We start from the raw sequence: 24,405 nt of genomic DNA, 5'->3' as shown, positions 1-24,405 counted from the left end.
ATTTCCTCCTACTGCCATCTGTAACCTTGATGAATGATTTTCAGAACCCATTTGTCAGAAACAATCTATTGCCGAAGAGAAAAATGGATATTCAGACCTTCTGAAAGACAAAAGGGGCCAGGGTGTGAGAGGGTTACAAGGTCTCTTGCATAGTCATTCAGACTTGTTGGACTGACATTAGTTTTGTCAGATTTTTGGCATGCTTTTGGAACCCCCTTGCCATTTCTTCTTAAACATCTGTTTACCTGAATTTTGTTGAGACTGTTTATTCTGTTTTTTTGGTGAAATTAGATGAAGAGATAGAAAACTCCCTTGGTCAATTTAGAAAAGGTGGGCTGAAAAATCTTAGGGTTTCCCTGGACCAGCTTGCCCCTTTCATCATACTTTTTGATCACCTCTACAGCAGAGAGGCCAAACACTAAATCTCTATCCAAGGGGAGAATTTAAAATCTCATTTTTTAACATCATCTGAGAGGTTCTGAGAATGTAGTCATGAAAACTTTCTCAAAACAGTACCAGCAGCCATAGCCCTGGAAGAAGTATCAACAGAGTAGTATACACAATGCAAACAATGAGCAGTGACCTGTTCAATAGAACAAACTAAGTAGTTTGAAGCAGGTTTTCGTCACAAAAAAGATACTGCAGATAAAAACATTCCTCATACTTTTATAATTTGTCAGAACAAACTTTGATCTTATGAGCCTGATGATTCAAAATTCTGAAAATCAAAGTTGCAGGACTATACATTTTTTCCCATATCTATCAATAATTTCCCTATCCTTGCCAAAAAGAGTGGGATTGGAATTAACTAAGTGCTTAGCAGCAGTATGGTCAATTAAACCTATAGCTGCTGGGTCAGGTTTGGGAATAGTGTATACAAATTTTAAAGACTGAGGAATTTTACGCATCCTATCTGCTCTTTTTTATAAGCAGCTAGCTGACTATCAGGAAAATTGCAGGCAGTAAAACACACACATCTAAAGCAGGCAGAGCAGGAGGAATGTGTGTAGGTTCTGGAAAATCCTTCTGTAACAACTCATAGTATTTTATGTGGGACTGAGAAATCTCAGTGTTCTCCCATTGAAAACACTGGTACATTCTAGGAATAGTCTCAGAAGATGTGAACCCCCACAGGGAGAATCAGAAACTGAGCTGTTCTCGGAGTCTGAATCAGAAATCTGAGGAAAAAACTTTATCTGTCCCTGCATCTTCCTGTTCAGATTCACCATCTAGAATCTCTTCATGAAAAAAAGAATCCATCTTTCTTTCACTAGAAACTAGTTTACAAGAAGGATAAATAGCCTGAATTAAATCCTGAGCTAGACCCAGTAAATTAATCCTATCCAAAGAAACTTGAGGAAGAGTAGATACATAGTTTTCTTTTCCTTTTGACAGGAAAAAATGGGGCCAAGAGTATTACTAATAGCAGCACCTGCTTCCACAAAGATGGGCACAACATTCTGACACAACAGGGAAATTCCTGTTCCCTCTCTCAGGACTGACACCAGTGGCTTTCCCTTGCCCATTGAGGGGACCCTAATAGCCGCAGAGGATGTGACAAACCCTCAGTCCATAGTGGTTGTCGGTGCTTCACCAGAGGGTTCCACGGTAAAAGATGAGTGGTCGGAGGTACAACAAATGGCCACAACAGAGTCACTCACGTGTGGTTGAGGAAAATTGCTAGCCTGCTGTGGTGGCAAAGGCTGTTTGCTTAACTTTTTCTTTTTGTGGCTGGACAAAGAACTATTGGTCCGGTAGTCTTTTTCATGGTTGAGTTTAAAATGGTGCCTCTTTCCCCAGGGAAGACAAGCTGCAAATACCAGTAAACACATAGAGTCCAAAAAAGTTACTTTTTAACAGTAAAAAGCATTATAAAACACCATGCCAGATCCACAAAAGCAAAATAAACACATTTTTTTTCCACAGAAAAAATAATTTTGGTTGTTTTGCACTACTTTAAACTGACAGAAAAACAAGTACCCTGTTTAAAAGTATATTACAGTTTTGAGACAGTCCATTCAAATATAGCATTGTTATCTTTAAAATAACTTTCCTGAAAATGAAAATAATTAAACAACAAAATGAAGAAAATGGAAGTTTTTTTCCCCAAAGGGAATTTATCTGCCCAGCAAAGGAAAGCACAAGCTGATCATTGATCCTCGAAAGCCTCAGAAGACCATATTCTTCAGTAGCATAAAGCTCTGAAGGACTTCATGCCCAAACTTGTCTTTTGGTCAACTTTACTTAAGCTGCCTCACAGTTTGGGTGTGTGAAAGGTGCCCTGAAGTTTTGGAAACTGACAGGCCGTTATAGTCTTGGCAGCAGTGATTAATATGATGAACAAACTGAACTCCAAAGATACTCAAATATGATGAACACCTAATATTTAGTGAGGTGGCTAGTGATGCAAAATGGCCAAGGCTTAGTAGCTTCACACTTGAGCTGCTTTCCTGTGCCTGGGAGCCAGTTCATCTTTGAGGGAGAGAAGCAGTGGTGCTCACTTACGGTGAATTAAGGGAAATAATAAAAAAAAAAAAATTAAAATCCTAATAAAATGAACATCAATTAATTTTAGTAATAAAAAATTTGCAGCTTGGTCAGCCAAAACCTTCATGTAATTTAAGGGAACAAAATTAATTAAGGAGAAATTGTTAAGCCCTCCTAAATGAACTGGGACACTGATTTCCCATTTTTTTCTGAGAAATTGTTGGTAATCCCAAATATAAAATGTGTGCTAGAAATCGAAAGTTTCATGATTTTTAGCATGAAGTTCTCTAGTTCATTTCTTTGCTGGGGTGCCTCTTTGTAGACTCCTTATGTCCTTCCTATGTCTGTGTGGGTTTTCACCTAGTAGTTCTGTTTCTTCCCTCATCACAGAGACAGGCTGTAAGCAATGTTAATTACTCTATCACAGTGCTGCATAATCATGACCTATAAATGTCCATAATAAGAAAATTATACCATATCCTGATGCATTCACTGTAACGTGAATTTCTTCTTATATTTACCACTAATATTATTATTAATCTACTTAAGAGTTCTGTAATTAGAATCTTTTTAACTTTGCATATCTACAAATGCACTAAAATTATAACGAAATTACCGTAATTTCTGAAAAATACACTTAAAAATCAGTTATTTCATCTGCTGAAAATTGATTTTTTTTTTTTTAAGAATAATAAATATAAATCAGCATTCCTGAGCAATGACTGAAGTGTTAAAACGTGATGTACCAGCATCTACAGTGAGTCCATACTGCAGGGGTGTTTGCTTTTTGACAACCACAGTTTTGGCTTAATGGAAGATGAGCTGTTGGATGTTGTAGGCACGCCATTTGTCTTTTGAAGTTTCCCTTGAAAGTTGAATAAATGAAAATTGAAGGACAATTAGAGATTCAGCTTGTGTCTGAGATATTTGAACTACTTCTTTGTTTCAGCTGACTCATCTATGAGGCAGGGTATAACCCTGGATGTGGTTACAGTCCATACCTAACCTTAGGTGCCAAGTGAAGTGAATCTTGTCTTTATAGTTGCTTTTCATCTTTCACTTGTGAAATCAACAGTGATTAATTACTAGATCAACTCTGAGCATATGCCTAAGGGTTTATGCAGATTGAGAAATCTGATTGACAAAAAGGATGGTCTGGTGCAATGTGTAATTTCGAAGAATGGATTTAATGAAATGGATAATAGAAATGGTTCCTGGACTAAGTCCTGGAGCACTTTCTTATAAATCTTGGCCAGATATGAGTGAGTGAATTTGTTAAAGTTCTCTAAGCCTATTCTTTTAGATAACTGTGCACTTTTCACACTAGCGGATATCCTAACTTTCATATCCATGTCAACCCATTGTTATTTACGAGGAGTTTGTGGAAAATACAGCTGAAGGTGTTTGCAAAGTCAGAAGAAATGTATTCAATATCAATACACTAAAAGAGTCAGTAAAGTCTGTCATAAACCTCAGTACAGTAAGTACACCATAACTTCATCATCTAAGGCCTTGCTGTTCATTGAGGAGAGTCTGTGGATAAAATGTGTTGCAGTAAATGATCTAATATGTGTTTTTCCATTAATTATTTAATGAGAGGAGTACAGAGTTAGGAGTTTTTCCAGATTACAAACTATACTTTGGTGTATGTATTACAACAGCCTGTCTCCAAAGAAACAGAGAGAAGTTGCATTTCATGATTTGTAAATCTGACAGCAAGGGGGTAGAGATAAAAGAACTGCTTTTTTCTGGGAATAAGAAGGGGAAGTGCATCATATCCTGGGTTTTGCATCAGCTGTAAAACTAAAGATGTTTAGAGGTTTATAGCTGATTCAGTACAGCGCACATATTTGCACAGTCAGCCAGACATAAATGTTAGCATATGAATGTGTTAGCTTCCAGCAAATATGTTGCCACTGTATTCCAGGAGTCCCCTGTCAAATCAACTAACATAATGGTTATATATGTCTATTCAGATCCAGTGCAATTCTATAGTTGTATAGTGAATTCTCTATACCAAAGCCATTTTAGCTCATGGGCATTGATAACTAGGAAAATTGAGGCATGAATGAATAACCTTCAAAAGGCTCTAGGGCCATTAGCCTCATAACTTCCTATGATCTGTGAGGAGTTTTATTTCTTGTCAGAAAAGTTTTGGACCATTGGGCTAAATGATTTTGTTGTCATTTTAATAATATGAGGTGCCATAAATGATGGACAAGTATTGTCTTTGTATTTCATTATGAATTTTAGTTGACAGGTAGCCCAGGAGTATCCCTACTTGTGCCATCCTTAATTAGGATGAAAGAGATTCTAGGTCTGATATTCCAGTGTTTTGGATAAATCACTGAAGATCAAGTACAAGTAGATGTTGGAAGTTTGAGATGAAACCAGATAAGCCAAAATTTTACTTAGAGATATAGTTGAGTATGATTCTTGAGGGCTGTTCAAATGTAGGATGAAGTGAATAATAAGGCCAATGAGCCTTATTAATGACTGTCTAGTCCAGCACTGTGTGCTTTAGGAGTATTAGGCTTAGCTTGAGTTTTTTGTTTTGACCATGAACAAAGTTGTGATAACTGAGAGCATTGGTTAGTTAAGCTTGAACTAAGAGGGTCCACTCCAGACGAAAGTATTTTCACGTACTACTAAAAAGTACCTGTTACCTACTATGGGCCCAAAACAGGCATTTAGTCCATGTATGGGTGTATCACCTTATCATGGAGTTAAACAGGGGAAAGTAGCAAAGAAAGGAACAATATGGGAAAACAATTAGCAGAACATGCAGAGGCCTATTCAAGACTACATGAGGTTAAAACAGCAATGCTGATCAACTCTTTCATGCAATGTATATGAAAACTACCTTGATGACACAAACTATTTTTACAAAATTAGGAAATAGTGGCTGTAGATCAGAGGGTACATGCTGTATTTTTAAGAAGTATATCAAAGACTGAACGTGCACATATAAATACCAGGCACGTACTACTCCCAGTGCCATTTTGAGAGTGCAGCCATAGAGTGAGCATGTATGACTGCAGTTGTTAGTTTGTATATAAGTTACTTAAGTTAAAGTCAGTAAACCTCTATCATGATGTGTTTGTATATAATAAAGCTGAACAGAACCCATGAAGGCTCTTCTATTGTGTCCAAAGTAGGAGAGCGACAGTGGCTGTAATACAATAACTGTAATGCTTGCATGCTTGGAAATGACTGATTCAGCTAGGCAAGATGCTCTTAAAGAAAATAATGCTAACTGTAATGGAATTATATTGTATTTGAAAAGAATAATATAAAGTATATACACAGATCTTCAGTTAAAATACTTTAAGCTTTTCCGCTATGGTTTATAACTCAGCTGATGTAGTTTGCACCTTGAAATAATACTGCAAACATTTACAGTTATAAAGACAGATTTCAAAGAGTAAGGCTGCAGGAGCATTTCAGGGAAATTTAAAAGAAGCATCTTGAAGGTATTGTGGCCATGCATTTTTTGAGAAATATTGTATTTCTTCAAAAGATCTTAGAACCACAATTTTAGAACAGCCAATATATAATATAAGAGTTGGTAAACATATTAAAGATAGACTGCTTCTTAAAGAAAGCACATATTTTCTGAAGCATAGCACTTTACCCTTTAAATGGTTAAACAGTGAGATCTGCTGGCTGAAGATATTTACTTAACGTTTTGTTTCTATTATTTTTGTGATTTTGGACTGGTTTTGGAAGGGTTTGCCAAGGTGCCAGGAGATGTGTTATTCTGTGTGTTTCAGTAAAATGTGTTATATCATTTATGATTTCATTACTTTATTGTATAAGATACCAAGTTTTGTGCCAGGCGCAAACCACTCAGATGCACCACAGCTCTTGCTAAGTAATATAATTAACTGAGTTTGTCACAGCCTTTCCAGTAAAAAATAATGCATCCTAGTTTTGGTAATTGTATACTCTGCAGAGATAGTGAGTGCATTCAGTTTTCAGCAGAATGTAAAGAGGACTGGTTTAGAAGTGTTGACTTTAGCAAATGTGCTTGTCACTCATACTATTACATCTTAAATACAGTACATCATGTCTCCACAGGGTCTATATTATAACATCGAAGTTCACTAACATCGAATGTTATAATATCGAACCCATAATGTCGAACGCTGAAAACAGCGAAGGTGCAGGACATCTAATTTTTTCCCAGGGAAAGAATTTGGTGGCCCGTTGCTGTGGTTTCGCTGTTTTCAGCGTTTGATATGTTGGAGCTTTACGGGTCGGGTTCAGGTAAGTGTGCGATTGTGTGTAGGTTAGGGGGCGGGTTAGGTGAGTTAGGGTTAGGGAGTGAGTCATATAAGTGTGCGGTTGTGTGAACATTAGTGTTAGGGCGCGGGTACAGGTAAGTGTGCGATTGTGTGTAGGTTAGGGTTAGGGGGCTGGTTAGGTGAGTTAGGGTTAGGGTGTGGGTGAGGTGAGTGTGCGATAGTGATGGACCTTAGGCTTAGGGTTGGGTTAAGGTAAGTGGACAGCTAGTACTGTATGTAAAGTTTAGTTTAGGTGTAGGATTTTAAGTGTATGTGTGTGTATGGCTGTTTTTTGTGTGTGTTTGTGCTATGTGTATGTTTCTCGGAATAGCAAATTTTTTCCCTGGGAAAAAAAATCGCTATTCTGACTTTTCGATGTTTTCACACTTCGGTGTTTAGGGTTCGATATAATAACATTCCATGTTAGAGAACTTCACTGTTATGATATAGACCCGTCTCCACATTCCACAGCATATAAGTACAGTCTTTGGTTTAAAGAATAATGCAGAACTGATACCCCACAGATGATAGCTCCATTTGCCTGGAATCAGTAGACACTACTTTCATCTTACATCCAGTCAGTTGTCTGAAATTTTCACATATGGCTATATGCATGCTAACATGCATGTTTATTATATGTTAACTGGCAGCTGACTTGAAATATGGATACAAGACAGATCTACTTCATACACAATGTGAAATTGAATAATCCAGGAACACTGAGTTCATATCTGATATCAGCAGTATTGCCCTTAAACACGCTGGTATAACTTCTTATAGTTCTTTCGTTATCTCTCCACCAATTAATAAGCAATTGTTTGGTGTTATTTTGAAATGGCATATGGAATACCAGGACAGAGAAGAGTGGACGGAGAGCACTTGAATATACATAGAGAAAGAACTGTCAGGTATTTGTACTAACCACAATTCTATAAGTATTTCAGCAGTTTGTAATAGCGTATGAGCATTCGTACTCTCCTCATCTCCTCACATCATTACCGTATATTGGTATAGCTTTTCACAACAGTCCTGTGATTTTAATTGAACCTTTATCAGTCTTATCATTGGCTCCATCATTGCCCCTCCCACCATGAGACTCAAAGCTGATACTGGTTAATACAATTTTTTGTCCTACTAATAGAGAATTTCTATATTACGCTTCTGTGAGGAGACATCCTATTAGGGCATCTCAAAAATATGGAGTGCTCTTCAGTGAAATGTAGACTTTGTAAAATTCAAACATTCAGAAACTGTAAGCCTGCAGCTATAAACAGAAACAGAACTGGAGATATATGGTAGGCCGGAAAAAAGTCTCATCTAAATGATGAAAAAGTTGTTTAAGATCTTCTCTTGAAGCTTTATCATCCATCATGCAACTCATTCCCTAAACCTACAGTAGAAGTGATAGATATATAGACAGACACAAAACACAAAACTGAAACATTATATATGGAAATCTTTAACTATTTATTAATAAAAAATAATATAAGTTATAGGTATATGAAAGTTGATGTGTGCTGCAATTTTAATTATCGAAAATACCTATCATAGTAACACGTTAGAAATACCATATAATAACACTGTTGAAGTAATGAAAATAGAATTTTTTAAAGTATATAAAAAATTATTCTACCTCAAATGAGATATTCAAAATGACATTTTGATGGAGGATATTTATGATTTTTGTGTTACTGACAATCGGTCAGATTCCAAAAGAATTGCCCTCAGTATAAGTCTGCCTTGATTCCTGAAATACTTGCTGTCAGTGTTAGTGACTTTCTTCTATCTATCTATCTATCTATCTATCTATCTATCTATCTATCTATCTATCTGTCTATCTATATACAGGATTACACCTGGGGCCAAATTCTAAAAGATCTGCTCTCGGAATTACACCAAGAGCAGGTCATTTGGAATCAGGTCCAGTATGTGGTACCCAAAATGTTCAGAATTCCAAACATTCATATTGAGATAAATTACCTCCTTTCAGATTATTCATAGAATCACAGGAGGTTTCAAGGAAGAAAGAAATAATAAAATTAAATGGTTTATTAGAAAAATAAGTGGTTGCCAGATTCTGTACTGCAATTGCTAGTGCGTCTGTTGGCTTTAGAAAATATTGATGTTCTTCGTCTCCCATTGCTGCAGTCCTTACATATGGGTACTCCGCTGTCCACAATTGGCCCGAATACCAAAGGGCTAGAACCGGCGTCGGTCATCGGCGCCCGAGACTGACGTCAGTACGTGCCAGTACAAATGCGCATGACCGATGCCATAACCTCAGTCTTTCTTGCCGCGTGGTCCTAAGCAGAAGCAGCCTTTGCAAGTGCCGTTCGGCGTTCTGGAATTGTCGGTTTTCGAGTTTCAGACCGGAGACCAAGTTGGGCTAAGTACCCCGTTGGGGACACTTTTGTCTTTTTCTTGCCTCAGTGTTGATGGATGTCAGAAAAAGTTAATAACTGTATTTCTTGTGGGAAACAGATTCCTCATAGGGATTACCATTCACTCTGTATTCCTTGTTTGGGGCCTGAGCACGACGTTGTTGGGTGTCGCTTTTGTGCTACTTTTAACAAGCGTACTATTAAACGTCGGTTGGACTGTGCTAGGCTGGTGTTTGGTAAACGTTGTAATTACAACATGCCGTCGGATTCGCCGATGCCTGGTTCTTCTAAAAAACGCAAAGAGAAGTCTTTGCGGTCCAAACAGGATGAGTCGTCCACTCCGGACGCCGGTTCTGGAGAACCACTGACTACTTCAGCGGCTCCTTCTAAAAGTTTACCTGAGTCTCAAGGGGAGCCTTTGTTACTACAGAAAGTGGCTTCTCCTGTGTTAGGCCAGGCTGAGGGTGCTTCTCTGATGTCAGTGGTTCCCTCCCCTCATAGGGTAGTTAGGCCTCCTCCTTCTCAAAGCAGAGCCCATTCTAAGTCTAAGTCTGCCCCTGCTGGTGCTAGTCCCCAGGGTCCTGCTCCTAGGAAGCACATGTTAAAGATGGCTGAAGATTTGATTACTTTAATTAGGGGTTCTATGCCCCCCCCCTGCGAAGAGGCCCAGGGTAGAGACAGAGTTGGAGGGTTTGGTTCAGTCTTCCAATGAGTCAGATTCCTCTGTAGAAGAACTTCAGGATTTCCCTCCCTATTCTGATTCGGAGGCTGAGGACACTACTCCATCTGCATCCCCTCCAGAAGATTTTTCTTTCTCTGAGACTTTGCATTCCATGAGGGAACATTTCAAATGGGAGGGCCAGGATTATTCTGATTCTCGAAAAAGGCTAAGAGAATTCTTGTTTTTGCCTCAGATTAGGCCCTTGGCTATTCCCCCTGTACTGGATGTTGTTCAGGATGTATTTTCTGAGGCTGCCCTTAACCCAGATTCTCTGCCTCCTGCCCCGGTTAAACCAGATAGATACTACAGGGTTCCGGAAGCTCACAAGTACTTATATAAGAGTCCTAGGGCTGATCCAGAAACTATTACTCAAGGCCCCAAAGGTGTTAGGGCTTCTGTGGTTAGGAATCCAGTTCCTCTGGACAAGGATGCTAGGGCCCTGGATAGGTGGGGTAAAAACTGTATACCTCTTCTACTTTGGCTATGAGAGCTTTAAATTGTCAGTTTCATATGCTCAGGTATCAAAATTATTTGCTGGGCCAATTGAAATGTAAAGTAGATGCTTTAGCTGAAGGTATTGAATGTAAGGAGCTTCAGGATTTAGTGCATGCTTCAGACCAAGTTGGTAAGCATTCTTTGCAGTGTGGTTTTGATGCTTTACAGGCTTCTTCCAGGGTGGCTGCTACTAGTTCAGTTGTTCGCAGGCATACCTGGCTTAAAGATCAGACCTTGTCGGAGCATGTTAAGGCTCGAATTATGGATGCTCCTCTGCAATCTGATGTTCTTTTTGGCCCTCCAGTAGAATCAGTTTTGAAAAAATGGAGGAAAAGCTAAGTCTATGCAGACAGTTAAGGACTTTTACAGGTTCAGCCCCTAAGTTCAGTAGGAATTGGCCTGCTAAGGGATGGTCTTTCCCTCTTGGATTATCAACCTAGGGGCAGGTCGAGGCGAGGTAGAGGTAGGGCTTCCTCTCAGGGCCCTGTTACTTCTAGGTCTTTGAGTTCTTCTACCCCTTCTGCTGGGGAGGGCAGGGGTCAGTCCTTTCGAAACAGACCCAATGACCTTTGTCTTCAGCTGCCGGACTCTGCCTTGCTGGCAGCTCCTCTAGGAGGAAAACTGGGACTTTTCAAAAGGAATTGTCATTTGGTTACCCAAGACAAATGGGTATTGGACATAATAAATCGAGGTTACAAATTTTATTTTCACACATTCCCTCCTTTCAAAGGTATGCCGGATGTGCCTCATCAGCAAAGACTGGAAGCACAGGCACAAATTTCTTCTCTGCTTCAGTTGGGAGCAATACAGGGAGTACCTTCTGCAGAAAGAGGCACAGGGTTTTATTCCCGTCTTTTCTTAGTGCCAAAGAAAGGAAATACTTGGAGGCCAATTCTGGATTTGTCCATTCTAAACACCTTTCTGGAAATTCCAAAATTCAAGATGTTAACACTGCAACAGCTGTTACCTATGCTGGGCAAAGATCACTGGATGGTGACTCTGGATCTCAAAGAGGCCTATCTTCACATTCCTATCAGGCCCAGTTGCAGAAAATTCCTGAGATTTCGGAATGGGAATTTGCATTATCAGTTCTCTGCATTGCCCTTTGGCTTGTCTACTGCACCCAGGGTATTCACAAAAGTCCTGGCTCCAGTAATAGCTTTTCTCAGACTAACAGGAATTCAAATTTATCCTTATCTGGATGACTGTTTGATTCTGGCTCAAGGCAAGCACGAACTTCTTCAACATCTGCAGTATGTAATGACAGTTTTAAGTTGCCTAGGGTATTCTGTGAACGAAATAAAGTCCAGTCTAGTACCCTCACAAGAGATGTGTTTTCTGGGTGTAAGACTGAATACAGCTGCTCAGATGGCATTTCTTACCCCGGACAAACAAAGAAATCTTCACCTATACTTCCAACAGCTATCAGTAATGTTCAGGCTGACTGCAAGGACAGTCCTTCAAGCCTTGGGGTTCATGGCATCTTGCATTCTAGTACTTCCCAATGCCAAACTGCATATGAGGAAGCTACAATGGTATCTCAAAAGCGTTTGGACTCAACACAGCCACGATTTGGACACTGTCATTCGGATTCTACCTTGCATTCAGAAAGAATTTCTGTGGTGGGCTCAGGAATGTCACCTAAACAAGGGGCTCTCTGTGACCCAACCAGAGGCAAGTCAGATATTGACGACAGACGCCTCGAGTCAGCCTGGGGAGCTCATTTCAAAGGAAAATGGATTCAAGACCTTTGGCCCCAGAGCTACTTCACTTGCATATCAACATGAAAGAGATGCTGGCAGTTCAATTTGCTTTGGAAGGATTCAAGAGCCTACTTCAACCAGGACTGGTGTTGATTCGAACAGACAACACAACTGTCATGTGGTACATCAACAAGCAGGGGAACTCATTCTTACCCTCTTTGCAGACAAGCAATGCTGTTATGGGAAACTGCTTTGAATCTGCACATCACTCTTCGAGCACAGTTTCTGCCAGGAGCACAAAATTCGTTAGCAGATGTTCTGAGCAGACAGATTGTGGATCCTCACGAATGGAAATTGGACCCTCAGGTATTTCTTCAGTTGACCAGGGCTTGGGGAACTCCAGACATAGATCTGTTCGCTTCTCCTCTGAATTTCCAACTGCCACTGTTTTGCACAAGGCTGTTTCATCCAAAAGCCTGGAAAATAGATGCACTATCCTTCAGTTGGGGCAACCTTCACGTGTATGCTTTTCCTCCTTTGCCTCTTCTTCCAAAGGTGCTGTTGAAAGTCAGGAGGGACAAACCTTGCATGATCCTTATAGCACCGGATTGGCCTCGTCAGCATTGGTACCCTCTGTTGAGGAGCTTAATTCATGGAACACCTTGGCCATTACCACAGATTCCTCACTTATTGTCTCAGGAAAACAATCATTTTCTCAATGTCAGGGTGCAATCCCTACACCTGACAGCCTGGCGCATTCTGTTTTAGAGAAGGAGGGCCTTCAGCTCCCTCAACAAGTTTTGGATGTTATTTTGGAAGCCAGGCGTCCTAGTACTCGAAAAGTTTATGCTGGTAAATGGAAGAGATTTTTTCTTTGGAGTTCAGCTAAAGGCTTTGATGTCAAATTGCCTAATTTGAGTTGTACATTGCAATATTTAACTATTTTATTGGACAAGGGTCTGTCCTTCTCTTCTGTAAAAGTGCATGCTGCAGCTATTTCTGCTCACTATGATTGTGACCCTCCTTTATTTTCACATCCATTGGTTAAACAGTTTCTTAGAGGGGCAAAGAATATAAGACCCCCACGGAGGGCTCCTACTCCTACCTGGGATCTTAATTTTGTTTTGGAAAAGCTGACTCTGCCTCCTTTTGAACCTGCAGCTACAGCTGAATTGAAGTTGTTGTCTTGGAAGACTGCTTTTTTATTGGCTGTTACTTCTGCTAGAAGGGTATCTGAATTACAGGCCCTCATGGCAGTGGAACCTTTTCTGATTTTTCACAAGGACAGAGTTTCCTTACGTACTAATCCTACTTTTCTGCCTAAAGTGATTTGTAATGTGGCATTGAACCAATCTATACATTTGCCTACTTTTTATGCTGACCCCCAAAATGAAGGGGAAAAAGTTTTGCATTCTTTGGATGCACATAGGCAGTTAAGGTATTATTTGTTCAGAACCAAAGAGTTCAGAAGATCTCAACAATTATTTGTTTCATTTGCTTTGACTTCACGAGGGAAAGCTGTCTCGAAACAAACTATTTCCAAGTGGATTGGCCATTGTATTGCTTTTTGTTACTCTCATCATGGAAAGGAGGTTCCAGTTGGGATCAGGCCTCATTCTACTAGGGCTACGGCCACCTCTACTGCTTTTTAAGAGGGTAGCTACTAAAGACATTCTAGAGGCAGCTACTTGGAGTTCTGTACATACCTTTACAAAGCATTATCATTTACCTCTTTATTCTAGGTCTAGGGCTGGGTTTGCCACTGCAATCTTACAGGGCATGTTAGCAGCTCCTACTGCTATTTAGTTAGCCAGCCTCCCTTTTTTCCGTTGCTCTGGGATTCTACCCATATGTAAGGACTGCAGCAATGGGAGACGAAGAACATAGTACAGTTTTGTACCTACCATAAATGTAGATGTTCGAGGATCTCCATTGCTGCAGTCCAATTTTCCCTCCCTCCTTCCCCCTTTTTCTTTTTAGGTTGGGGTTTGGGTGGTGTTTTTTGCATTCTGACGTCTGAGGCAAGAAAGACTGAGGTTATGGTGTCGGTCATGCGCATTTGTACTGGCACGTACTGACGTCAGTCTCGGGCGCCGATGACCGATGCCGGTTCTAGCCCTTTGGTATTTGGGCCGATTGTGGACAGTGGAGTACCCATATGTAAGGACTGCAGCAATGGAGATCCTCGAACATCTACATTTATGGTAGGTACAAAACTGTACTTTTTCTTATTTCATGGACCTTATTTTAAATAGAGAGTGTGAGTCACTGTGGAAGTTATAATGGTTCCTATATTTTTTTTTAATTTCTTTATTTATGACCGATTGAAAAAATAAATTTACATATTGTGGCTCATTTTGCAATAATATAAATTTACATTTTCATTTTCCTCTCAGTTGCTAAAGACACGTTCTCCTTTGCTCAGGCTCATTTGCATAGATCTGCTTATGCTCTTGTGATTTTTTTCCACTATTTCTCTGTGAGGTTTTCCTCTGTTCTGTCTTTTTCTGTGCCTTCTCTTACCCTTCAAAAAAAAATTGTTAGGATAGCATTCTTTTCCTGTTTCTTACTACACCTTGTTGTCATTGGTTGTAGTTAGATGTTCTTTTAGTATAATATTTTAGAGTGCTGTTTTTAGATTCGATATAGTTTTTGTAGTTTGGTATTATAAGATGTGCAACGTTTTCTTCTTGTGTCATTATTACTGTTTGATATTGTTATTAGAAGTTTTATTATAGTTGCAAGGGAATTTTTTCTAGAATGTCTGAAAAACCTTCAGTGTTCAAAAAGTGTGTTGCTAGCAGCCAAAAAATCCCCAACTCAGACATGCATGTGTGTATTGTTTAGGGACTGCCTACGTGGATTCACAATGTACAGTTTGTGTGGCATTTGCTCATAGGGCCCTTGAAGAGAGGGGAAACAGACTTGTTATTGAGGGGCTCCCTGCCATCTCTTCTATTTCACTTTCTACTTTCGCTAAAAATCTGCTGAATGATCCAAAGCTGAAAAAAAGTCATGATAATATCAAGGAAAAAAAAATCCAGCTGAACAAAAAAGCAGTCCCCTTGTCACTCTCCTTCCTCAACTCTGGCCCAAAAGATTTTGAAGCCTTCAGATCTAATTTGTTGATCAGAGCCAATTCTTAATGAATCCAGTACTCCTTCTTTACCAGAATCAATTTCACTCAAGCTGAGAACCCTCATCCTTCAAGAGAAGACAAACATCAAATTTCTAGGCTGGCTTCCACTGCTTCTTCACTCCACTCAGTTTGGTCCTCCAGGAGTCTGTCCAAAGTTAGCATGGATAGGATGATAAAGAAGCTTCTCAGGACCCATATCTAGCCTTTGCTGAAGCTAGGGACATGGTTACATTCCCTAATCAAATTATTTCTCTTTCCCTGATCCATTTATTGGAGATGGACTGTTGGAATGAGTGTCCCAGGTATAACTATGTTGGATCCAAAGACCTGGTCTTAGTCAATTCTGGTGGCAGTCCTGATCCAGTCAGTACTGAGTAGTTCAGACCCAGATGGATCTTGGAGCAGAGATGTCAGCATCAGACCTCAGGGAGTGGGCTCAACTCCAAGGTCTGTGGAGCCGCCTTCCCTCTCAGGGCATCTGTGCTGGACAGTTTGGCCCCACTATCAGGTTGTGACATCAAGGTGAGCAGGACTTCAGGACCAATTTTTGTTGGTGCTGCAGCTCCCAGAGGAGGGTTTCTGGTCCTTTCTTGAGCTCTACCTTCAAGGGTTTTAAGAGAGTGGTCACTCATCTAAGGAACAGACTAACCTATCAGGCTTAGCTCCATCCCTCCCCCAATGGATTCCCCTGTGTCCTGATCCTGCTGTTTCTATTTGGGGTAGTCAGCCTCTGAAAGTCTTGAGTCTGTCCCCATTGAGGAACCCCACTCAGCTTCTGAGTGCTCACCAGAGCATTCCACTGAGGAGGCTCATTAAAAACACATGCAGATGGAGTGATATTGACTTATTGCAGGAGTCTCTAGCTTAAGATTCTGACTTTGATGAGGAGAGAAGTTCCCCAGATCCCATTGCAGAAGTTTTGTTTATTGAAATACTAGAATGACTCAGATGGAAAGGGGCAGAAGCTCTTTCACAAGAGGAGTCAGCATTTCTTGAAGCTTTTGGGGCCAGCACATCTACTTCCTGGGGAGTCCATCCTGCAGATGATATGGTAGATTTAATCTCTAAATAGGCTTGGAAGGAACCAGATGTGGTTGAACCAATCCCATGTAAACCTGACAAATTCTTAGTTTCCCGAAAGACTGCCCTTATTGGAGCAAGGGTCCTGACATTGATTCTATGGTGGTAGAAGCAGCCACCAAAAAGGAAATGGCTAAAGAGAACTTCACTGTCCATAATCCCCAAAAGGGAGTCTCAGGCATTAGACAGGTTTGAGAAGTGAGTATATGCATCAGTGACTTTCACTCTCAGAGTGCTGAATTATCTGGCACAAGTTATGAGCTTCCCGAGAGATTTGACAAAGAGCTGATCAAATCTCTCTCAGGGTCCCTCTTTACTGAGGAGAGAAAGTCTGCTGAGTTGCTGTTTGCCTACCTTCAGTCCTTATCTAATGTCTTGATATGCTTCATCTCTAACATCAATGAAGGTGCTTCTAGGGCTGTGGACACCAACTTAACCATCAGAAGATATGCCTGGATGCACCTATGCAATTTTGAGGGACAATTTTAGACTTCCTTCATTAATGCTCCCCTATGTTGAATCTATACTCTTTATTCCAAAAGTTAAAGAAATGCTTTCCAGGAATAAACAAGACAGTAAGACCCTGTCTGCCATGGAGATTCATTTTTCCACCTCACCAAGAGGCCTTTTTCTAGAAACCAGAATGGAAGGTTGAAATTGTGGTTCCAAAACTCACAAGGGTTTGCTGCTGACTCTCCAGGTGAGAGAGCCACCCCCCCACACTGGCAGAGGTGGAAACTCTAATGGTGGACATCACCCTCATGACAGAGATGTCCCACAAAAGCAAGACTTTTGGGGACCTTTCTCTGACAAGCCCTACCAGCACTCCTGAACTGTTGCCTGACTGACACACTCTGGAGGCAGTCGGGGGATGTACTTTTCCTATAGTATTTAGTCTGGACTTCTATCACTTAAGATGTTGGGGTGCAGAAAATCATTACTAGAGGCTACTACATCCTATTTCTTTCCCCTTCACCATGATTAGAGAGACTTCCTGATGTTCCACCATTCCAAAGGGAAGCAGCAGCAGCATTAGAAATAAAAAAAAAAACTGATTAAAAATTGTATCATCCAAAAGGTCTGCCAGACCAGCAGCGATTCAGAATTTACTCAACATTCTTTTTAGTTCCAAAGTACAACAGGATTTCTGGCCAGTTTTGATCAAAGTCATTTGAACAAGTTTGTGAAACAAACAACATTCCAGATGGTCATGGTACTGTCCATACTCCCATTGCAAAAGTAAGATGATTAAATTCAGGCAAAAAACTGATTATTTTATTTTTATTTATTTATTTATTTAACATTTGTTGACTGGGCTAGTCTAACTGGATAATATGACCATTTTCAGTAGAGGCCCGGGGAGAAATGCTCCAATAGTAACACAAAGCAGTAATAAAACACAGTCTTAACAATAAGCAAAATAATCAAGGATTGCAGACAGCAGTCAAAAGCAGTAAAACCAAGAAGATAAGATTACACTAATATTAGCCAACGGGATAAAACATTTCTTTTACAATATGATACACTGATATTTTACAGTAGTTAATACATGATGTTCACAAAGGTAGTTAGGTTAAGTTTCCTAGCATACAGTTCTGGCTTTCAGACATAGTAAGCAGCATTGACTTAGTATACAAAGTAAGAACATAAAGAGCATTAGTAGTGAAGGCTGGAGTTTAGTCAGGGTTACTGCAGGGGCATAACCAAGGTGTTTTGAGGTGTCTTTTTAGATTTTGTTTAAAGACGGGTAGGGAAGGAAGTGATGTTAGTTCAGTAGGTAGTAGGTTCCAGTTTTTTCCAGCTGAGTTAGAGAACAGAGAATACCCTGCCAGGTTGTTGGACTTGCCTTTGTTGACTAAAAGTTTGCTTGAAGAGCGTAAACTGTTAAGATTTTTGTAGGGGATTATGAGATTTGAAAGTAGTCTTATTAGGTTGATTTAGGATCTTATGGGCAATGGGAAGTTGGGAAAGTTGCAGTTGGTTTTGTAGTTTGAGCCAACCTAGCTGCTGTAGATTCTGGCAGTGGTGGATTCTAAAGGGATTCCCAGTGGCAAATCTGGCAATGTTATTATAGGAGTTAGCTAATTTGAGAAGATTATTTTTTTTAAGTTGGTATATATGGGTGAGGCATAAAGAAGAGTTGTGATTAGATGTGAGTGGGCGATTGTGGTTCTAGCTGTAGGAGTTAGGAAGGTTTTGATTCTATATAGGGAGCCCATTTTTCTGTTTACAGTTTTTATAGTGTTGTTAATATGGCTATCAAAGTTAAGGTTATTATCTATTGTAATTCCTGAGTTTGGTGGTAGAGTCGAGGGATATGAGGGTGCCATTGTTAGATATGGCCGTGAATTCTATAGGGGTGGACTTGCTGGTAGGAGTAAAGAGTAGGAGCTTAGTTTTTTGGGATTCAAGAGGAGGCAGCCTTTCAAGAACCATGTCTCCACTGTGTTAAATACCGTTTGAGTCAGAGATTGCAGTTCTGATGAGAAGTTGGCTGAACATATGAGCGTAGAGTCATCTGCATATTGTATACAGGTGGCTTGAGGAATTGCTATGTGTAGGTCATTAATGAAAAGTGAGAAAAGGAGAGGTCCTAATATTGAACCCTGAGGGACTCCCAGGGTGACTGGCAGGTGTGATGATAGATTGTTGTCCCAGAGTACTGCCTGCTGCCTATTGCTGAGGTAGGAATTGAACCATTGAACAGCTTGAGTGTCAAGGAAAGGGATTTGAGAATATTTATTAGCAGAGGGTGGTTTACCATATCAAAGGCTTTTGAGAGATCAATGAAGAGTGCAGACGAGGGGATGTTGTTATTACGGTTTCTATTAATGGAATCAGTGAATGATAGGAGGGCAGTAGTGGTACTATGGAATGGCCTAAAGCCATGTTGGCTATTAGCTAGTATGTTATATTGAATTAAATGGTCAAGTAGCTGATGGTGAATACATTTTTCCATGATTTTTGCTAAGGGTGATAGCAGGGCTATAGGCCGATAGTTAGAATAATCATTTGAGTTACCACCTTTGTGTAGGGGAATAATGTGAGAGATTTTCTAGATGTCTGGGATAGTTCCCTCACTGATGGTTCTGTTTATAAGGATGGAAATAGGATAGGCTACTACTTTGGCTGCTTTTTGCAGATACTCAGATGGTAACTGGTCAGCAGAAGGAGTAGAAGGCTTGAGTTTTTGGATAAGTTTATAGTTGTAGGTGGTAGAGATGGGTTGCAGATGGAATGTAGGGAGAGAGCTGGGAATGGAGGAGAGAAGGCTTGAGCTATCTGGGGATAGCTGACTGGCAAAAGATTGTACAGCTTCTGTGAAAAAGGTACTGAAGGCATTAGCCATTTGATGGGGAATATTATGATTAGCTCCTTGTGGGATTGGTGTGCTGGAGTACCCTGGGTGAAGGAGTCTATTGATACTCGCCCAGAACTTTTGAGGGTTATTATGGTGGGTTTGCTGTAATTTGTAATAGTAGTCCTTTTTGTCTGTGAGTATAGCTTTTTTGTTATATTTCTCATCTGTCTATATGTTAACTGCTCTGCGATATTTTTGGTAGTTCGCCACCTAGCCCAAGATTTATTTCTGAGTAGGATTTTTTGTATGGTTTCTTTTGAGAGCCAGGGGGCTGGTTTGGACGTTTAGGTGCATGCTGGTCAAAGATAGTTAAGAATTTAAAGTTAAAGTAACAGCCTCTTCAAGTGGGAGGTTTTTTAGAAGGTTCTAGTCACAAGCACTGAGCTCACTTTGGAGTAGCACTGGGTTAAAGTGTTTGTTAGTCCATGAAATCCTATATGTGGGGGGGGTTGGAAATTTCATTCTTTTGCCTGATAATGTAGGTCAGTGAGTGATCACTTACATCATCAGGTAAGGTCCCTACCTTGTAGGTTTGGTGATGTTTATTAATAAGTATCCAATCTAAGGTGCTCTCTTTTTTGTTTGGTTTGTTTATTCTGGTTATGGAGTTGATGGCTTGAGAGAAACCATGAAGGTTAATATGGGAAGTAGGATTTTCAGTATTGACACATTTCCAGTCAGTATTGAAGTCTCCTAGTATTACTGTTTCTTGTGGGTAGGTTAATGACATCCAGCTTAGAATATCCTCTATAGTATTGCTATTATTACCAGGAGGTAGATAGATACAGATGATGTATAAGGATTTATTATGGTTGAGTTGGATTTTGGAAGTAAGGATTTCTGCATTATTATCCTGAGGAGGGTTATAAGGTAAAGAGGTGATTTGTAGCCCATCTTTATATAGAATTGCTACTCCCCCACCCTTACATTTTAATCAGTCTTGTCTCAGTATATTACATCCTGGAGGAATTATTTCATTATCTTTAGTTCCAGGTTTTAACCATGTTTCAAGTCAGGCATAAGATGTCAAAGGAGTGAACATCTAAGAGGGCATGGAGATGGACAACTTTGTTATTAATACTATGGACATTGAGGTGTGCTATTAAGAGTGAGTTGGGGAGTCTAGTGGGGGTAAGTGGGATAAAAGGATTGGGGCTATGAGAATCAGTTGTAGAGACATTGGCTGGGCCAGGGTTAGGATGGATGTCACCATCTTTTAAGGAGAGTTTTAGTCTTAGTGTGGGATTATTTATATTAGTAATTTGATATTTAACTTTCCTTACTGTAAGATTGTTGTGTTTAATGTGTATGAGTCTATGGTATTTGGCTAGCAGGTAGCTAGGTGTAGATGTGATATTTATATGATGAAGGGAGAGAGTAAGATTTTGTATGGCTGTTTGTTTTGGAGGGTAGTGAAAATGAATGTAATTCAGGTTTTCAAAGGAGGTAAGGAGATAGGCTGAGGTTAGAACAGGTATGAGTGTGGCTATGAGTAGTAGTTTAGTTAGGGTAGTGTTAGTTACTGTTGGCATGTTGCTACATTTGATTACTACTAGTGTAAAATAGGTGGGTGTAGAGTAAGGCAATGTTGAGAGGTATTGGATATGGTCTAATTACTCTAAGAAGGGAACGTATGAATAGCTAGGTAGAAAGAGGGGTGTGGTTCAATCGTCTAAAGTGGTGGGAACATCTGATAGGCAGGATGGGGAGGAGGGAGTGGTTAGTAAGTATATGTCTAGGATCACTGGGGGTGGGTGGGATTAGGGGGGTAGGGTAGGGGAGCGGAGTGAGCCTGTAGGGCGAACGGAAAAGGTAGAGACAAGTCAAGTCAGAAATATCAGAAAGAACAATCAGTGAACTTCAGAGGTGCTTTTGGTAAGAATGGTAAGTGTAGGGTGAAAAAGTCAGTGAGAATGATAGTATGAGAGGAAACTGGATAGAATTACAGAGGGATTTAGTGGCAATGTATTACATGAGAGAGGGGATAGAAGTGTGTAAAACAAGCAAAGCAGAGGGTGCCACTTAGTGGGCAAAAAGTAAATTGCAGCAGACACTAGAGGTAGACGATAGTTAAAAAAAATTAGGGTAGACTCTGATACACGTTAGGGGTGATTGCGCAAGGAAAAGGACTGTTTGTTAAAGGAGGTAGAGAGGGGTATGGCTGCTGGGTATCCTAAACCAATAATAAAAAACAAGCAGAAAGCAGAGGAAGCACAAAACTATTGACTCCAAAAGTCTTTCCACACAATTTCAAACAATTTATTCATGCAAATAAAGGAATAAATTATTTGGAATTGTGTGGAAAGACTTTCTGAGTCAATAGTTTTGTGCTTCCTCTGCTTTCTGCTTGGTTTTTATTCAAAAGTAAGATTATTGGATGTGCTCGATAGACCTTCAGGATGCATACTACCATATAAACCTGGACAGATACTTTGCGTCTGGGAGCCAGTCATTTCCAGTTCAGAGCCCTACCCTATGGTCTCACCACAGCTTCCTGGGTGTTCATCAACTGTATGGCAGTGCTTGCAGCTCATCTCAGGCTGCAGGAGTTCCGAGTGTTGCCATATCTGAAAGACTGGCTCATAACTGCCACTACCAGGAATCTTCTTCTCCAAGCCAGGGACTCCTTGCTCCACCTATGCTCAAAATTAATAATTACAATAAACACAGCCAAGTCCAAACTTAATCCTGTTCAGACCTTGGAAGTCATTGGAGCTTTATTAGAGATGAAACTGCAAATTGTCAGGCTTCTACAAACCAGAATTTCCATATTCCACAAGCAAGCACTTGCTTTCCTTTCTTTTCAGATGCTATCTGCAAAATTGATCTTAGAGCTCCTTGAATCGATATCAGCTGCCATCAACTTGGTTCCTCTTGCCAGATATCATATAAGGCTGCTTCAGTAGACCATATCAGCTCAGTGCTCAATCAGGCATTAACCCATGAGGTTTTAGGGCTCTATCACAAAGATATGCAGGACTCATACTTAGCAGTAGCTTGAGTCCCTGTTAGCCTCCTAGGTTTGCCCCTTCATATTACATCCCTCACAAGCCACAGTTGTCTTGGATGCGTCCACCTGGAGGGGTTCTTGAGAAAGAAAATTCAAGGCCTGTGGTCCCCTGCAGAGGTCAGTCTTCACATCACCATCTTGCAGATTAAAGTGGTCCTCCTAGCATTGCAGACCTTCCAGGAAGCTCTCCCCACAGGTGTGATTTCACTCTGAACATATAGTGGTGTGGTACAGCAACAAAACAGGAGGAACACAATCCTTCCTCTTGTTCTTGAGAAAGAAAATTCAAGGCCTGTGGTCCCCTGCAGAGGTCAGTCTTCACATCACCATCTTGCAGATTAAAGTGGTCCTCCTAGCATTGCAGACCTTCCAGGAAGCTCTCCCCACAGGTGTGATTTCACTCTGAACATATAGTGGTGTGGTACAGCAACAAAACAGGAGGAACACAATCCTTCCTCTTGTTTTGAGAGGCCATGAGAGCATGGCAATGGGCAATGTCTTCTCACCTTTTTCTGATAGTAACATACATTCTTGGGTCTGGGGTAGACCAGTGTTCTGGCAGACATTTTTAGCAGGTTCATCCTTTTACTTCATGAGCAGTCCCTCATTCAAACAGTGGTAGGTCAGATTTTCAGTTTTCAGGGCCATACTTGCTGTGATCTTCATGCAACCCCCTATAACACCAAGTGCAGTAGGCACTTTGCTCTTATACCCCAGGAGAGGAAGTCACTGAGGTATGCTCTGATCCACATTTACCCCCCTTTTCCACTACACCTTTCCTCCTTCCTCTCTCATTCTGAAATTTCTCCAGAAAGCATTGATGAGAAAGGCCACAGAGATTCTTCTTGTCCCCTTTTTTCCCGCGACAGGTGTGGTTTCCCTTCATTTGGTCTCATCTGATTCACCCTCTGTGGGTTTTGGGGTCATCTTCAGATCTTCTGTCTCATCACTGTGGGTTGCCTCACCCAGACATTCAAGCCAGCAGACTGACCGCATGGTTTCTCCATTTCCAGTGATGACTAGGCAGTCCAAGCTTTCTTCCCAGGTTGCTCAAATTTTGACTTCTTCACAGAGACCTTCCACCAAGAAGTTCTACAAAAGTAAGTGGAACAGATTTTCTATCTGGGCTTCTAGCAAAAACTCTGATCCTTTTTCAGCCCCCCTTCTAGCTATTTTAGATTTTCTGGCTTTTCTCTTCTCCAAAATAGCCAGCCACTCCATTATTAAGGTTAAAAGAACATTCATTTCCAGTTTTCATATCAGAGAGAACCATTCTTCTGTCACCTCCCTTAAATTGCCCAAACATCATCCTGTCCAGCCTTTCTTAGAGGCATCTTTCTTCTTTGTCTTCTACTCAGGGATCCTGTCCTATCTTGGGATATTACAATTCTTTCACAAGCCTTAGCTATTCTCCCCATTGAACCAGGAGGTAAAGCTGACTTTCAATTTTTGATGTGGAAAACTATTTCTGGTGGCCCTTTGCTAGGAGGATTTCAGAGTTGCATGCCTTGTCTAGTTAACTCATTTGATTTTGCATAGGGACAGAGTTACTATAAGAACTAGTCCTTTTTTTCCATCCTATGTGATTTTTTTGGACTTATTGGTTTGGGGCAGTTTCCCTTACTCTGGTGGATGGGCAAACTCCATCTGAGGTATTTCTCTCCTTGTGCAGGTTATTGGTAAGAAGAGGAGCCTGATCACTGGATCCAAAGCCCAAGAGTGTCTGAAATCAGATCCAAAAT

This window comes from Protopterus annectens, chromosome 4.part0 (genome assembly GCF_019279795.1).
Source record: "Protopterus annectens isolate FY-2018-M chromosome 4.part0, PAN1.0, whole genome shotgun sequence".
NCBI classification, from domain to species: Eukaryota; Metazoa; Chordata; order Ceratodontiformes; family Protopteridae; genus Protopterus; species Protopterus annectens.
This window is presented reverse-complemented; position numbering follows the sequence as displayed.